The sequence below is a fragment of the Oreochromis aureus genome, linkage group 1 (assembly GCF_013358895.1).
Source record: "Oreochromis aureus strain Israel breed Guangdong linkage group 1, ZZ_aureus, whole genome shotgun sequence".
Taxonomy (NCBI): Eukaryota; Metazoa; Chordata; class Actinopteri; order Cichliformes; family Cichlidae; genus Oreochromis; species Oreochromis aureus.
The window spans coordinates 5,304,847-5,321,135 of NC_052942.1; the positions used below are offsets into that span (position 1 = coordinate 5,304,847).

At 41.8% G+C, this 16,289-nt stretch overlaps 1 long non-coding RNA gene across 1 annotated transcript; it reads left to right on the forward strand.

The window, feature by feature from the left end:
• The first annotated feature begins 8,777 nt into the window (after positions 1-8,777).
• On the forward strand, positions 8,778-9,783 carry LOC120440277. The gene is made up of 3 exons (XR_005613217.1): positions 8,778-9,016; positions 9,167-9,330; positions 9,614-9,783. It is a non-coding gene; the product is annotated as an uncharacterized LOC120440277 (long non-coding RNA).
• The last annotated feature ends 6,506 nt before the right edge of the window (positions 9,784-16,289 follow it).

Consider the following 16,289-nt stretch of genomic DNA (forward strand, 5'->3'; position numbering starts at 1 on the left):
TTGTTTTGTTTTGTTTTGTTATTTTAATCATAAAACAAATCCCCATGTTTACAGACCTTTAAGCTCGTTTATGTGTCTTATATATCCAGTACCATTGTTATTGGTGTCATACAGTAGATCCGGAAAGTATTCACAGCACTCCACTTGTTCCACATTTCATTGTGTTAGTTTTTTTTTTTTTTTTCCCAAAATTGGTTATTCATTTTTCCACTTCCAGATTTTACACACAAAGTGATATTGCGAAGAATAAAAGTATGCTTCAAATTCTTGCACATTTGTTAAAAATTATAAAGTACTCCCACTCTTTGCTCAGTACTTTGAAGTACCTTTGCCAGCAATTAAAGCCTAAATCATTATTACTATTATTATTATCATTTTATGTATTATTTTTTTTTTTTTTTTTTTTTTTTTTAAGTATTGTGCTACAAGCTCGGCTCACCTATTTTTGGGCAGTTTCTTCCATTCTTTGCAGAACGTCTCAAGCTCCATCAGGCTGAATGGGATGTGTCTGCACAACCATTTTCAAATCTCTCCAGAGTTGTTAAATCAGGTTCAAGTCTGGGCTGTGGCTAGACCACTGCAGTGGCCCCCAAAGCCACTCCCTTTTCGTCTTGGCTTGTGCTTCAGGTCCTCGTGGAAGGAAACCTTTTTTGCTCCAGTCTGGGGTCCAGAGCATTTTGATCAGGTTACTTTTAAGGATCTGGGCAATTCCCATTGTCTACTCATCAATACAAAAACCTAAGCCTAGATGTAAGTCACTTTCCAAAATTCAGCAACAGTTTTACATTTTCTTTCTCTGTCCCTGGATAGCACCAAAGGACTCTGCAAGCGATGTCTTTCTCATCCTACCAGCATCTGTCCCAGATAGCATGATGACATCAATGTTGAATTTTCATCTGAATTATCACAGTCAATGCTAAATAAATGTTGAATGAGTGTTAAAATACCGATGAAACCTCACTGTAATAGTGATGACATTGGAATAACATTGATTCAGAGTTTTCCTTTTATAATTGATTGATCATCTATTCATAGTTGACCTGAAATTAAAGCTATGATCAATTGGACTGTTCCATGGCACACCCCTCTCAAAGTGGTACATCCCATCTGTCCACTATTGAAAAGCCAGTGATCTATAGTTGACTAGGAAATTATATTGAAATGTCATTGATTTACAGTTGATAGAGAAATTAAAGCTATTATCACTTGGACTTCCAAAAAGTTGATTCTGTTCATCTGGGTGTAGCGTTTTTAGTGGGAGAAACGTTTTATCACTCATCCAAACTTCGTCAGTCTCAGCTGACTGCAGGTTTCCCCAACCTTATAAACAGCAAATCTGCATATTGACTAAAACTAGCACCGAAAAATGGCTGTGACGTCAGTTTCTTGTTCCAGTTATATGCATGTCATGACCATTGATCAGTGACAGTTGATCAATGGCCATTAGCACCATTTAAAGAGAGTTGGGGTTGCAATCTCAGCACAGCCACAGCACTGTAAGATGGTGAAAGATGTAATTTAGAAGCCCCTCCTCTATTCAGAGATGGTCTTTCCTTTTCCACTTAAATTGCCTCCAGCATTCATAGAGGAGAGGTAGTGGTTACAGAAAGAGGGTGATAGATTGTCTGAAACAGTTAGAACAAGACAATGCTATTGACCTGACCTCATACCACAGGCTATACCCAGGGGAAGCTACACCAAGTCTGTATGGTTTACCAAAGATAGATAAACAGGGTGCACCTTTGAGATATTATAGGTGACTGAGTGGATCATATAGACAATTGATCTTAAAGTTTCTGGCTTTGATCCTCAAACCGTTGGTAGGTAGCTCTAAACACCAGATCCAGAACACTTGAGATTTTGTTGAGAAGGTGAGAGATGTCATTATGGAGGCAGATGAAACAATGATCTTGTATGATGTGGCATCTCTCTTCACTTGTTTCCCAGACACTGAAGCAGTGGACATAGCTCCGACCAAGTGTGTTTGGTCATGGAATTGTGTCTTCGTTCCACCTATTTCACAAACAAGGGTCAGTACTATAAACAGACACATGGGTGTGCCATGGGTTCCCCAGTTTCACCCATTGTGGCCAACCCTGGAACACCACCAAGTCATTGGTTCAGGTATGTGGATGACACCTGGGTGAAAATCAAATCTCAGGATTTACCACAATTCACTGATCTCATTAACTCGGTGGACCAACACATCAAGTTCACCAGGGATGATATGAAAAATGACAAGGTTAGTCGCCTTAGATTGTGAGATTTCCATCAGTAATGGGGGACACTTAAAAGCTTATGTGTTGCATAAACCAATGCATACAGATCAGTTTTTAAAGTTTGACTCCCATCATCCACTGGAGCACAAACTGGGTGCCATCAGGATGCTACAACATAGAGCTAAAACCATCCCCACAGATACAGCAGCCAGGGAAGCAGAAGAACATCATATTAAGAAGGCACTGAGTAAATGTAGTTATCCTAGCTGGACAGTTGTCAAAGATGGGATGGCACCTAAAGAAAGCTCCAGGCAATTGAGGAGAGAAGAAGGACAGCAGCCTATGCGAAAACCCGTAGTGATCACTTATGTGTCAGGGGTATTGGAGCAGTTCAGAGCAATTTTCTCTAAACACCTCTTAGGCTTTCAAACCACAAAGCATGCTGCGCCAAAAATTGGTCCATCCCAAGGATCTGGTCCCCTGGCATAAACAGAGTAATATAGTGTACACTGTTAAGTGCCAGGAGGATTGCCAGGATTTATACATCAGGAAAACCAAACAACCTCAGGCTAAGCAGATGGCACAACACAGAAGAGCTAATTTGTCAGGCCAGGACTTCGCAGTCTATTTACACCTATAGACCAGTGGACACTCTTTCAATGATGACGATGTACACATCCTGGACAGTAAGGAACGCGGGTTTGAGCAGGGAGTCAAGGAGGCCATTTGCGTGAAAAGGTAAAAACCATATCTGAATGGAGGAAGGGGCCTAAGGGTACAACTCTCTGTGATTGCAGCCATTCCCCAATTCTGTGTGAATGGCCTGATATTTTGTCATTGATCAATGTCCTTCAATAGTTATTAATTTATAGTTTACTGAGAGATCCATTAATCCATCCATTCTCTTCTGCTTATCCTTTTCAGGGTCGCGGTGGGGGGGATGGGGCCTTTCCCAACTACCCTGCGAGAGGCAGGGTACACCCTGTACAGGTTGCCAGTCTGTCACAGGGCTAACATATATATAGATAAACAACCATTCACACTCAGATTCACACCCACATTCACACCTATGGGCAATTTAGAATGACCAATTAACCTGTCCCCACTAGCTGCATGTCTTTGGACTATGGGAGAAAGCCGGAGTACCCGGAGAGAACCCATGCAAACTTGGGGAGAACGTGCAAACTCCACACAGAAAGGCCCCGGCCAGGTGGTGGAATTGAACTCAGGACCTTCTTGCTGTGAGGCAACAATCATCGCACCACAATGCTGCTAACTTACTGAGAGATGATATTTAAAAATCATAGATTTATGGTTAACCAGGATAGAATCCTTTATTAGTAAACATTACTGCACCCCAGAGATCTCTTCTGTGAATACATCAGGTAAGCATTCACTTATTTTCTGATATTTGAATTGTGCCAGATGTATTTTTAACAAGTTATATTTCATGAATATTGTCGAGCTTCAGTCAGCATCTCACAGTGTTCATCTCTGAGAAATCCTGATCTTCAGCATCATAGTTATGTTTTGCAGGGAGACGCAAGGTGACGAGAGAACAAGAATGTATTTTATCTTCTTTTGACTGAGATTACAGCTGTGACTCCAGAATTCGAGGCATCAACTTCCTTGATGAATTGTTGAGAGGTGTCAGAGTGAATGAGGACAGACGCTGACACAAACAGATTTTGGAGGGTTGAAAAGGCTTTCTGGGTAAGGTCATTCCATGAGATGAGATTTGTGAGAAGTAGCGCACAGCTTACTGAAGTTGCGAATTAAATAGAAATCGGCAAACCCCAAGAATCTTTGTAGATGCATCCGGGTAGATTGGATGGGCCAATCAAACACTGCCTGGACCTTAGCTGGGTCTGTTGATCAGTCTTTTTTCAATGATGTATTGTGGGAAGGAAATGAGTCACCAGGAAACTCATATTTGTCACCTTTCACAAACATTTTGTTTTCCAGGAGACACTGCAGCACAAGTTGAAGCTCATGATCAGAGAGTGTCTTGGAAAAAAAAATCTGAATATCATCAAAATGATTGAGACAGTCACGGAGAACAGAACGGAAGAAAACCTCCAGCAGAAGCAGGCTCAGTGAGAGGCAGCTATCTGCTGCAATCGGTTGGGATGAGGGGTGGAAGACAGGACAAAGACACACTGTGGAAGAGAGCCAGAGATGAATAATAACTAATAACCGTATAGTAGATGTACAGATCTCCTATACAGTTATTAGTTATTCATCTCATTCATTATTAGTTATTATTCAGAATCAGAAATACTTTATTAATCCCGAAGGAAATTATGGGTTACAGCAGGCAGCATGCTAGGTGGCGCATGCGCACTAACAAAGGAAACCTTCGACCAAACATAGTTTACACAAACATCACATTAGGAAGACAGGTCAGCGAGGTAGGCTGATAAGAAAAACAACTCCACTCAGACTGAGCTCCTAATGGGAGAACAGTTTGAGAACAGAAACAAAGAAAAAAAGCCAGCTTCAATCAGGGAGAACCCTGTTATCATGGTTCCGAATAGGTAGTGTGAGATTATTCTGTTATCATATGTTACCTTATATCTGTAATCAAAGTAGTTGAATTATGACATTGCTGTAGATCATATTATACCCCTTAATATAGAGTGTGTGATCAGTATGTAGTTTTAGTTTGCATTATACTTCTGACTTAAAAGAGTGTGAAAATCATTAGATCTATTGGATTGACCTGTATCACTCGACACTGTTGAATGTGTTACACTGTTTCTTGACATTTCATACTGCTGAATCATGAAGAGAATGTTGGGTGCAGAGGACCTTGTGCTGATAATAGAAGAGAAAAGACCACATTCCATACCCCCACCTTTACAGAGAGCAGAAAGACAGGGAGCCGAGGTCATAACTTAGGCGCCGTAAGAGAGAAAACATGTGAATGTTTAGGCTTTTTATGACTAGGTGGGGGCCATTAGGGGCTATAAAAGGCTGAGTAACCCGTCACCATTTTGAGACTTGCTGTGACCCTCTGCAGGCAGGTCTCCCCATCATGATGGTTCTTATGCTCTTAAGTGTTGAATTATATGGAAATAAATGATTGTTGATTGAGCATTTATACACCGAGTATTGTCCTTCCTTCAGCCCAAAGATTAAAAGAACTGGGAGATTTTAACAGTAGATGTCTTCTATGTCCTCAATAGACAGTCCCGCCAGGCACACGACGTGCCACTTCTGCCACCCATCCATTGTCTATTATCAAATTCGGTTCCTTTTAAATTCTTTTACCAACAGAGAAAGACCCCGACTCAGTGTGGTCAAAGCTCAAAAAATCATCTTTATTTTACATTTCCGGAAAAGGAGAGCTGCGGACACTAGCAAGCACCCACACGTCTAAAACGTTACAAGCCAAATGCGTATATATATATAGTTCTCTTATACGTCGATCAAAACAACTCTGGAGTACACTCTGCCTAGTTTCACTTTCTGTCTACATCCTGTCAGCCTCTGAACTAGTTTATACTCAAAGTTGGCCCTCTCTTAAACAGGAAGCAAACTACAGGGTGGGCCATTTATATGGATACACCGTAATAAAATGGGAATGGTTGGTGATATTAAAGTCCTGTTTGTGGCACATTAGTATATGCGAGGGGGCAAACCCCTCAAGATGGGTGGTGACCATGGTGGCCATTTAGAAGTCGGCCATCTTGGATACAACTTTTGTTTTTTCAATAGGAAGAGGGCCATGTGACACGTCAAACTTATTGGTAATGTCACAAGAAAAACAATGGTGTGCTTGGTTTCAGCGTAACTTTAATCTTTCATGAGTTATTTACAAGTTTCTCTTTGTTCACAGCCATTGACATGTCGAAGAGGTTAACACGTGAGGAGCGGATTGAAATTGTGTTGATATCTGGTGAACGCAGTAACTGGGTCATTGCAGCAGATTTCAGTGCAAGACACCCTATGAGACCACCCATCTCCCATGCTACAGTTAGCAAACAGCTTGCTAAGTTTCGTGAAACTGGTTCAGTGTTGGATTTGCCAAAATGTGGACGCAAGAAAACTGTCACTAATGAAGAAACATCAGTGGCTGTCCTAGCTTCATTCAGCAAGAGCCCACAGCGTAGCACTCGCCGCATGTCACTGGAGAGTGGCATTAGTCGAACATCCCTTCGGCGGATATTACCCAGATAGCAAGACGACATTGAATTGATGTTGATTTTTCATCCGATCCGTTGTTATGGTCAGGGTTGAAATGCCAGTGTTGTAACAACATTGAAATACTGTTGTAAACCGACGGTCTTACTATAGGGACATTGTAATGATGTTGATTTACCGTTGTTTTTTTGTCATTGATATTTGATCTATTTGTAGTTGACCAGGTGACAACAACAACGTCGAGAAAACGTCTATTTATAGTTGACCATTATTCGGTGCCGGTCACCATCAAAAAGCCATCGATTTGTAGCTGAGCATTAAATTGCATTGCAACTGAGCGGGTATAAAGTACCGGAGAAAGTAGATTTATTGTTCTTTTGCTATCAATGACTTTTGGTCTAGTTCACCAGCTTTAAAAAATCGTGTCGACGTGCAATTTATGTATATTTCACCGGGAAATTAAAGCAGCGATCACTTGGACTATTCCGCAGCACCCCTATCAGAGTGGTACATCCCTCCAGGTAACGAGTGGGACATTATGTTTACTCTCAGCGGAATTGACTGGAGAAGGCACTGCTCTGGCCTGCACCATGGTTAGTATAAGGTAAGAATGAATGCATTTTCTTCTATTAGTTATTTCCACGGTCGCATTTGAATAATAGTAAAAAAACCTCGTTAATGTACAAAATGTGGGAGCCCGAAATTGTGTTTACTTTTATCTTAAAGGCTGGCAAAAAATAAATTGCACTGCGAACAAAGTCTATCAACAAATAAAACATTTTCGTTTCATACTTTTGAGTCATATTCCCTTACAAAGCTAACCTAACGCTTCGAGGGTTCCTTTGTTAGCCTTGCCGTCACCTCGGCGACCATTGACCCAGACTTTTGCTCTGTAGTTGCTTTTTAGCATAGTACTACAAAAAAGTGTAAATCTGTGATATATGATTGGTAAACGTAAAGTTAACTGTATAAACGTGTTGAATGACTTTGTTACTTTTGATGATTGGAGAGCACCCACTCAGTTTGAATGCTCACGCGGCATGCCCACATGACTGTACGTTGCACGCTCACCTAACTTTACGTTGCACGCGTACATGACTTTCCATTTGTGCCTTGACTAATGAATAAGGCTACGTCCACACGTACAGGCGTATTTCTGAAAATGCTGATTTTTCTATGCGTTTGCACCTTTTGTCCACACGTAATGTATGTCTGGCTGTACATTGTGTTTGTATTTCCAGGCACATTTCACGAAGCAAAACGCAGTCTTCAGAGATCTCTACGTGAACACTGTGATACGTCTGACCTTCAGTCCGAAGCAGAAACCCAGACCAGTCTTAAAAGAAAGCACAAGTAAAACTTTTTCATTCACAAACATATCTTTGATTGTTAAGAATGTATGATCTTGTCTTTTATACATATCTGTGGTGCTTGCATACTCTAGTATCACCACATAATATAGTCCAAAAAGTGGAAGTTTGTAAACTTTTTAAAACTCCAAAGCCGTGTACACTTGTGCACTTCAAAAATTCCTTGTATACTGTACCTTCTTGCACGTCTCTGTTTCCTGTGTGTTGTTAGAAATCAAACTGTAATTTTAGGAAAAAATATGCCAAAACATTTACAATTGGACCGTTTTTAATTTTTCTTTAGACCAAATCCCCTGTACACATATACGGACTCAGAGGATGAGCACCATACTCGAGCCCCTCGAGTGAAAATACCAGGTAATAAAATAATGTCTAGTGTCTGTGTACATATCTGTGTCTGACACAAGGAAACTTTTTTGAAAAGTTGTTTGTATTCTTAAATACTTAAAAAAATATCTTTTTCTAAACAGCCCTCACCACTCCGCAGTCTGCCCCCCAGCCCACTGATAGCAACCATCATAATGCCCCACCCAGCTTCCGGCACCTTTCGCCACTCCGGCACAACACACAAACCAACACAGCTTTGCGATCTCCCCAGCATGCAGTCTGATGTCGATGTCTTCCCTATAGATGGTATGCTTTTAAAATAGTTTTAAAGCTGCATCACAATGTCATTGTACTCTTATCTTCAAAACACCAATTTATACTGAATGTCATCTTGTTGTGATTTTTTTTCTGTAGATTCCAGAGACTCTGTGAGGCCACTATTACAAGGCAAGTTTGAAAATCTTGGAATTTCACAGTTTACATGGTATAAATGGTAAATGGCCTATATTTGTATAGTACTTTTACTAGTCTCTAAGGACCCCAAAGTGCTTTACACATTCAGTCATCCACCCATTCACACACTGGTGATGGCAAGCTACATATACAAATATCAAATATATGTGACAGGCAAAAACTAGTTTTACACTTTTAGCAGTTACAACAACTTAGCTTAACAATCTGCATATAAGTCTATCACTTATGGATATATTAGTTTTTCGCCTCCCACTGCTTAAGCCATTAATCTTTCTAGAATTGTTCTTTGAAACAGATGCGACCTCACAAAAGATGTTAATGATGCAGTTAACAAACTCCGTGAAGAGGTCAGAGCCAACCGCCATCCCTGCTGCAATGAATCTGTAGATGCTGGGGTATTGCCTCTGGATTTGCCCTTGCACAACATGGAGGAGCTAAACAATGCAGGGGCAGCTCTTCAATCAGGCAAATAAGGCAATGGTAAGTATACACTTTGTAACTATAAAGCGTAATAGCTGTCAGATGTGATTAAAATACATAACAATGGCCTGTTGATTAAACACACAAGCACTTGTGTACACATTTAAGATATGAGACACGCTAATTCCATCACTTAAAATGTGTCTATAGGTGAGACGCTTTGCCTTGATTGGAGGGACCACACTGGAGGTGCGAGTCCACCGCACCGCCAAATGAGCTGGCCTCGGTACTCAACTGGGCAGGGGAAAAAACCAAGGACCTTACAGAGCAAAAAAGGGCATTTAAAGAGACAGCGCTGTGCAGATGCATATTTGGTAAGTTTTACCGTTTATTGTAGTTTTATGAGCCTAAAGTGAACAATAAAGGTATCAGTTGATGTGCTGGGTGCGTTTCACATTTCCTATGTCACATTTTCAGGTCAGTTTGCTGATTTCCGCCTGGTGACTGTCATGTTTATCAGCCTAGGAGTTTACATACTTTCTCCCTGCTGGAGACAATTAACAAGAGCTTATTCATGTGCTCTAATTCCCTTTTTTTGTCTTTTGTGTGTGTGTGTGTGTGTGTGTGTGTGTGTGTGTGTGTCTATTTTTGTCCTAGATGGCCTGATCCAGCAGGTAGGGGCGAACTCTATGTCTGAGTTGGTCTTTGCTTAAGCAGTCCAGAAGTGGCTCAGATAAGCTCCAGATCGTACGGGTGGCGCAGGACGCACATCATCCATCCCCATCCCGGAGTAAATAATAAAAAGTGACGTGAAACATAGAAATGTAAATAGGAAACTTTGTCTTTTTGCAAATGATACATGTCTATTGACCTTTTTTGTTTTTTTTCAATAAAAAGCAACTGTGCAAAAGAGTTGGAAAATCAACATCATAGTTCAACAGTGTTTCAATATCAGAATCTGACATTGTTTCAATGTCAACAGTATTAGAAAATATAACGTCGAATCAATGTCAGGTTTCAACATTGATTCAATATCAAAACCTGACGTTGTTTCAATATTAAAAAAGGGTGCAAGAGTGACGTTAGGTCAACGTCACACCTCAACGTTGATTCAATGACATCGCCTGATATTGACTAAACATTGTTTCAATGTTTCCTTGCTATCTGGGTAGCTACTCACAAATGGCACCCTTACAAACTCCAGCTACTGCAGCATCTCAATGATGACGACCCAGATCGGCGCACAGAATTTGCAGAATGGACGTTCCCTGAGTTTTTCCAGCAAGATGGTGCACCACCACATTATGGGTGCCAGGTCCGAGCATTCCTAGATGAACAGTTTCCTGGAAAGTGGATTATCGCGTTGTGGGCCAGTTGAATGGCCCCAAGGTCTCCGATCTGACCCCTTAGACTTTTATCTTTGGGGTCATCTGAAGGCAATTGTCTATGGTGTGAAGATACGAGATGTGCAGCACCTGAAACTACGGATACTGGATGCCTGTGCTGGCATTTCTCCTGCGGTGTTGCTATCAGTGTGTGAAGAGTGGGAGAAGAGGGTTGCTTTGACAATCCAACACAATGGGCAGCACATTGAACACATTTTACAAGTGGTCAGAAACTTGTAAATAACTCATGAAAGAAGAACGTTACGTTGAAACCAAGCACACCATTGTTTTTCTTGTGACATTACCAATAAGTTTGATGTGTCACATGGCCCTCTTCCTATTGAAAAAACAAAAGTTATATCCAAGATGGCCGACTTCTAAATGGCCACCATGGTAACCCTAACCCTGTGAGGCATTCACACAATAAAGAGAAACAGGAACTCAATAGTGTGGATGCCTACTGCATCCACACAATAAAGTATAGAGAATAAAGAGAAACAGGAACTAAATAGTGCGGATGCCTACTGCATCCACACAATAAAGTATAAAGAATAAAGAGAAACAGGAACTCAATAGTGTGGATGCTTAATCAGCATCCACACTATTGAGTTGAAAATTTTGACACAAAGCATAAAATTCTCCAAAATTTAGAGACAGAGAGGAGTTCTAGATAAATATAATTTAGCAAACCCCATAGGGATTGAGGGTTAGAATCTATAATATTTTGAAATAACACTCAATATAACCTTGACCATGTTGATTATGTTTATTCTAATGTGCAGAGATTGGCTAATCTGACCAGGGAATGTAGTAAACAGGATTGTCAGAACAGTCGGTGTAAAAGTCACTTTTGACAGTCCAGACTAGGATGGCGATGGACATTCTCAGAGTGGAAAAAGGGCTGGTGTGATCAAGCTGTGGTTTGGCCTGTTATATGTACATTTCAAAATGATACAGCTCTGGATGGGCCCGTTACCAGGGCATGGAAGGATGACAGACATTATTAAATGAGGAGAAGGAATTTTCTGGGATTGAAGATCCTCTGGGTGAGTGGTTGACTGAAGCGTGTAGAAAATAAAAGCTATCATCTTATCATTGATTGGTAACTGACTGATAATTGGCCACATGCACAGCTGTATTGACTCGTTGTAGATGCGGTCTATTTCATGTTTAAGGACTCTAATTAACAGATTTAAAACAGTGATATTAAGGGAAGAATATGCAGTGCCGCCCTATCAGATGCCAGTGTCGGTTGGGCTCAGTGATGAATCAGGTGAGCTGGATTCATGGCTGAACCAAGACATAAATTCCCCTGCTGTGGTCAGTGAGGGAAAGACAGTGGGGAAAACGGAGTTGCAATTGTGAAGTTCATATTAACACAGGTTTTGTTTCTAGGCAGTTCTGCAGATGCAGGCTCTGGGTGGAGCCAGGAGTTCAACAGGGTTAGGATGATAACTAAACTGATTTCATTCCCTAACACAAGGTGGCAGGGCTGGGGCAACGATACTCGAGAGGAGAATTTCTGATGTTGCAGACAACATCAGAAATTCTGATGATGTCACTAACCTTTTCTTTTTAATTTGATAGTTTTGGTAAATTGACACATGGGAGTGTGTAAAAAGGGGGGGGATTCCAGGTTTAATATGAAACAATGTGTTCTATGATCATTTTTCTATGACTTTATGGTGATTTGTGTAGTTAACAATTTAGGTACGGTAAAACTTAAGATTATAATGACCCAGAATTTCCCAGAACTCCAGACTTTTTCTAGAGAACCAGTGAGAAGCATAAATCATTCTTTTCATGTTTAAGCTTTAATGATCAAAAGAAACTAAATTGTGTTTAGAAGACAAAATGCCTGTGTTCATTTAGTGCGTCCACATGAGGAGGCAGGCTGATGGTCTGGAAGACCCAGCATTTGACCGACTGGATGGGGACGACAGCTGATTTAGCAGAACTTTGAATCACTAGAAGAACAATGGATAATAACATTAGATTATCAAGGCTAGGCAGAGAGGTGTTTCGCTTTTCTGTCTCTTACGGAGAAAGGAGCAGACACCAGATGAGGTCACGGAGATGAGGATCCTTCGCAGCAGACACCTAGACTGCCAAGACAGCAATTGGGGTCAAGGGTCATGCCGTTTGGGGTCCTGCTAGTCACCTTGAGAGGATCCCAGAACCACAGCAATAACCACAAAGGGGGTTGGCGGAGATCCAGAAGCACCAGATCAAGGAGGCCTGAAGCCCTGACTCGGCTGAGTCAGAAAAAATCCCAGACCTCAAGTTACAGGGCAGAATAATCCCCAGGTCCATGGAAAAGACCTCAGGATAGTCCACCCCTGAGGTCGAAGTAAGAAGAGGAGAGGAGCGCAGAGAATTGCCCGTCCCATAAGATTAGTTGTTTAACTGTAAAGAAGGTCAAAAGCCCCTCAGACAGAGGTTCTAGTCTGAGCACAAAGGTGGAAGCAGGAAACAACCAGAATGGGGATCAGGGGAAGCTGGAAAATAATGAGAGGTCTGAGAGTATTAGCTTTAGTAATAGTCTGTGATTTTTATGACAATTGCCCAAACACAGCGGTCATCCCACATGTGGTCCACCTGTTAAAGGGGGACAGAGGGCCCAGCGAGGGAAAAGAAGCGTGACAACTAAGAGAATCGACACCTAGTGGATAAAAAGGTTGTGTGTGTGAAATGTTTGGAGAGATGTGCTGCACTTTCCTTCCCAACAATACGGCCCCAGATGGTTCTGTAACTAGAGCCCTGGGAAGACTCAAAACATCATTTTAAAAATGCATGAATATTTTGGAATTGATAATCCATTGGAGGAGTGGATGACATCTGTCTTTGAGCAATGGAAGGGTTCTATTATGTCCATTAGGGTTTCTTTATCCGTTTTTATAGCTATTCTGGGAATTTGTGGTGGTTGTTGTGTGCCTTTTATCCGAGGATTATTGTTAAGGTTGGTTAACAGGGCTGTTGGGAATCTGATACCAAGGCAGACAACATGATGCGTGATAACTTTCAGTAGTGTTGATCTGATCTGATCTGATCAGATCAAAAGGGGGGATTGTGGAGATGAAATTATTTGAAGTGCCTCAGTTCTATGCTTTATATTAATAAGTGTTATATAAAGTTATATAATGTAGTATTAAGTGGACACGGCCCTGAATAACAAAGGCTCTTATAGCGTGTCACTCTCTTAGAAGTAAGTTTGCAGGAGACTCTCACCCATGCTTGGCTGCAAAAGTAGAGATAACGGGAAACGGCCAGAGAAGAAGTGGGGCAAGGTCGCAGCTTCGCCCGAGCTGAGAAAGTTGTGTTGCAGCTAATGGACAATAACCTATGGGTACGCTGTGCAACGTGACCACTTGCACAGCCTGTGAAACACTGTTGTTTAGACTAGAGTGGAACAGCTTCTTATAAAAACTGTTAGGGCGCATCACCATTTTGAGATCCGCGCCACCGTGTCATGCAGGACGCATCTCCTTTCTAGAAGTAATTGTGTAAGAGAATAAGTGTGAAATGGTCTACTGAGCAGTGTTTTGTCTTCCATCGGATGCCTATGAGGAATTAAAAGAACTCGGTGAAGTGTAGATATTTAACAAAACCTAGTGAGCATGTGCCAACCAGCATGCTGCCTGTTACAGTTTAGTTAACCTCTTTAGTTTAGCTTTTTTTTTTCTTGCTTATTCTTTTTCTTGACTCGTACTTTCATCTGTTTTATTATCTTCCCTCAATCATGTGGATTGACAGAGTTTTTGTTCTGCTGGTGGCCGCAGAACTGTTACTTTTATAGAAGAACGGGACCGTGGCACAACTCCTACATACTACACAGGCTGTTTACTCTAGAGATCAGCTGGTCGCCCTGTGCCGGCTGGCTCATCAGTCAGACCCGCAGATGTACCAGCTGAAATCTGGAGGAAAACACATCGGGAATGCAGAGGTGGAGGACAGAAGAGGAGAAGGAAGGAGACGGTGAGACAGCAGAGGCTCGAAGTGAGGAGGAGGTACAAACCGTCTCCGCCGTCTATCATAATGGGAAATACTCAGTCGTTATCAAATAAACTCGTGGAAGTGGCAGCGCTTGTACGGAGTCAGAGGGAATACCAGGAGTGTAGCTTGATGTGTTTCACCGAATCATGGTTGCACCAGGATATTCCTGACTACAACGTATCTGTGGAAGGCTTCCACACTGTTCAGACAGAGACAGCACTGCGAGCGGTAAGCAGAAAGGAGGTTGGCTTGCTTTTTATGTTAACAACCGGTGGTATAACCCTACCCATATAACTATCAAAGAAAGGATTTGCTGCCCGGACATTGAATTGCGTGCTGTTGGGATCTGGCCATATTATTTGCCCAGGGAATTTACCCATGTAATCTTGGTGGCTGTTTACGTTCCTCCCTCTGCTAACCCCACAGTTGCATGTGACACTATCCACTCTGCCATAGTCCAGTTACAGACTCAGCACCCGAGTGCCTTCATTGCGATCTCGGGTGACTTCAACCATGTCACCTTGGACAATACACTGCCAACATTCACACAGTATTTGGCCTGTCCCACCAGGGGGTAGAGAATCTTAGACCTACTGTATGCTAATGTCAAGGATGCATACAGCTCCTCCTCCCTCCCCCCACTGGGAAGGTCAGATTACAACCTGATTCACCTCACCCCCCGCTATGTGCCGATTGTGAGAGGGAACCTGTGACCATGAAAAGCATTAGGAGGTGGTCAGAGGAGGCCTTAGCGGAACTACAGGGCTGTTTTGAGGTGACTGACTGGGAGACACTCTGTGAGCCTCTTGCCAATGATATCAATGGGCTTACTGAGTGTATCACTGGCTACATAACCTTCTGCACTGACTCCATTGTTCCAGCTCACACTGTTCATTGTTACCCAAATAACAAGCCGTGGGTGACTAAGGACATCAAAACATCAAAACTCTCCGCAATGATAAGAAGACGGCTTTCAGAGCGGGCAATAAAGAGGAGGTGAGGAAGGTTCAGGTGTTCCTAAGGGACAAGATCAGAGAGGCTAAGGCTAAGGACAATTACAGGAGGAAGCTAGAGTGGAAACTCCAGCAGAACAGCATGAGAGAGGTGTGGAGTGGCATGAAGACCATCACTTGATTCTGGCCAACCAACAGTAGGGGAGCTGGGGACGGTGAGGATAGAGTTAACGAGTTGAATTTGTTTTTCAACAGATTTGACACTGCAGTGAATGCTCACACCCCTACAACCTCACCTGCAGTCAGCTTGAAATCCAATGCCACACCACTGTGTCTCCCTCTCTCTTCACAGAGCACTGCGGCCTCGGGTGTGAGTCCTGACACCCTTCCCTACCCATCACTTTCACTCAATACCAGGTCCAGAGGCAAATGAGGAGACTCCACTCAGGCAAGTACCTGAGCTGGACTCACTTAAGGTGGTGTCAGAGAGGCAAAAAAAAGGCCAAAAAGGCCAAAAAGCACCACTGAATGACACAGAAAATCATTCCTGCCTGTGGCCATCTCCCTGTACAACTCCTCCATCTAATACAATGTAAACACTACAATAGTTACATCCTTTTTGCACACAATCTTTCTTAATGTTGCTGTCAATTTGTTGATATTTATTTATAATCACATCTGTCAACCCTGAATATTTATTACTTGGTGACTTGTATATATTGTATATATTGTGCTATTCCTTATCTTAACATATTGTATTGATAAATAGTCTAGTTTGTTTTTGTTAATGCTACTGTACTGGAGCAACTGTAACCCACATAATTTCCCTAGGGATTAATAAAGTATTCTGATTCTGATTCTGATTCCAGGTACACGACCAGCTAAAAAAAAAAACTTCAGGCAAATCGAGTTGCCCGAGATTCATAGAATTTACAGAAAATGTACAATTTTTATGATATATATTGTCGGGACGATAAATGTCTTATATCGGGATATGAGATT